This window comes from Musa acuminata, unplaced genomic scaffold (assembly GCF_036884655.1).
Source record: "Musa acuminata AAA Group cultivar baxijiao unplaced genomic scaffold, Cavendish_Baxijiao_AAA HiC_scaffold_1121, whole genome shotgun sequence".
NCBI classification, from domain to species: domain Eukaryota; kingdom Viridiplantae; phylum Streptophyta; class Magnoliopsida; order Zingiberales; family Musaceae; genus Musa; species Musa acuminata.
This window is the reverse complement of record NW_027021334.1, coordinates 26,192-28,571: the sequence shown is the minus strand read 5'-3', so window position 1 is coordinate 28,571 and position 2,380 is coordinate 26,192. Positions and strand designations below refer to the sequence as shown.

Below are 2,380 nucleotides of genomic sequence, written 5' to 3'. Positions count from 1 at the left end.
TTGTGATGTGAGATGTGTCTAATTAAATTGATTGTATGTTCTTGCATTTTATATTTTTCAAAGGAAAAATATATGAGTGTCAATGGTAAACACTTGCTACTTCCTTTATTACAGGGCGATTTTGTATTTCGAGGGCAACCTGGAGACTAAAGTTTTCAGTGACCCAATTTCTGGACTTGTTAGGCGCATAAGGGAAGTTGCTCTCCGTGCAGATGGTATTTCTCTTTCCTTAATTTTTTGCTTTTCAAAGTTTGAAAGCTTTCCAGTCATCTTTAGCCTTCAAGTATACTAATTCAGAAAAAGATAGTAGAGAACTGATGACCCAATGAGGAAGGGGCATGCTTATTGAGTTACAATTAGTTATCTTGCATTTTGTAGTATAGGACTTTGGCTTCTAGTGAGAACCCAAATATTTGTCAATAGATCAATTTGAAAGCAACCGGTCACAGTGAAAGCTTGGGTGAATTTTAATACCCCAGATCGAAACTACATGTTGAACAGTTAATAGTTTTAGGGCCTTGATAAAAATGCAACAATTTAATTTATTTATTTAATTGCTGCACAAGTCAAAATGCTGAATAAAATCTTATTTGACTCAAAACTTGAGAACCGATAGATCCTAAGGTCTTTGACCAAAATTCTGATATAATGTAAAACATAATATTAAAGCTTTTATTTAGAAATCAGTAAATAATTAAATTATATTTTAGTATAAGTTCTTCAAAGTTACAGTCAGATTCATTGGGCTTTTGAGAGTAGAATGCCTATAGTGCCCTTGAAAAGAAGCCATATGAATAAAGAACTAATGAATGTAGATGGATTTTTATCCATGATCAACATACTTCAAATGGATTGAAATTTCCACAGGTCGTCTTGTGTTTCTTGGCGACGTAACCAAGGCTGCTGAAACCGAGCAAGGAGGGCTCAGAAGCGTTGGCTAAGAACAATCATCCAGTTTTCCAAGGTGAAATAAAGCACAGTACGACTTCATTTCTTTAACCCGTATCACAACTTCAGTACTGTGATGAAATGAATTGGAGTATGGATGTCAATAGAATTGGAGGAGGTGAGGGGAATGCTTCTTCCGTTACTTTTATCTTTTATCTTCTATCTTCATCTTATTCCTCGTTTAGATAAAATAGAAGTAGTGACAAAAATTTTCATAAGGTAAAGAACTCACACATTTGCCATTTTAGTTTAGAAAATAAAAATATTATTATTATTAATAAAAATTATAAATAATAATAATAATAATAATAATAATAATATTCACAAAGTTCATATGTCACAATAATATTCAAATATAAATATTTCCAAATATAACCATAAATAAATAAATATAAATATATCCAAGTAAATCCATAAGTTAATAATTTTTTCATTAATTCTGCTTTTTAATTTTCATGCTCACGTACGGATCATATATAAATAAGAAAACATATAAAGTATCTGGTAATAAAATCTTAAAAGTAAATAATTCTATTTAAACTAAAATATCTATTAATTATCTTATAATAATCTTTATCCTCTTCAAAGGATGTTAGACGTTTCCAATTTGCTCTTAAATATTAATTAATTATATAAGCAAAAAATTAAGAACTAATATTAAATAGATAAAAATTAAAGTATTTTTACTCAAATTAAAGTTCATACCGTACATACATTTCATCACATAATAAATCTTAATTTTTGATGAAATATATTATTTTATTTTTCTATTATTTTTTTATAAAATTTAAATATATTAAAAACAATTATTTATATATATATATATAATTGATTTTGTGGTTAATGTTGAAATGTTTGAATTATAGGTATTGGATTCAATAATCAAATATTTTTTATTTATATTATTATTAATATATATTATATATAATATAATAATATAAACGAGATAAAGATGAGTATGAGAAAGAGTGGGAACCATCATCATCACATAACCATATGAGTAATAAAATATATCCTCCATCCTCATCGATACCCATACTCGTATATATCTTTACAAACTAGCAACCATGTTCAAATATATTTTTAACCAAAAAATATATATATTTTTAACCATAAGAGATCAATATCAAATAAATAGACTTAACAACCATAGGTTATATAAAGTGAATATACTTGTAAGATTATATTTTTATAACCTTGGTGATCAAGATTGATCCTCTTATAATATCCTTAATAATAATTAGAAAATCTATTTGAATTAGAAGAGAGGAGGCACAAGAGTTCAAGATGAATTATGCATTTGGATAAATCCATATTATTTGATCCATTCAGGGTTTAGGATTTAGTAGTGAGCCTCAAAAAGTATATATTAGGAAAGAGGGTGACTCCAATGCTTACAATATCTTAATATTTTTGCTCCTCAAATAATGTG

At 27.3% G+C, this 2,380-nt stretch overlaps 1 long non-coding RNA gene across 1 annotated transcript; it reads left to right on the top strand.

The window, feature by feature from the left end:
* Positions 1 to 113: 113 nt before the first annotated feature.
* Positions 114 to 1,103, top strand: LOC135666720 (uncharacterized). Its single transcript, XR_010509837.1, has 2 exons — positions 114 to 215; positions 868 to 1,103. It is a non-coding gene; the product is annotated as an uncharacterized LOC135666720 (long non-coding RNA).
* Positions 1,104 to 2,380: the final 1,277 nt, after the last annotated feature.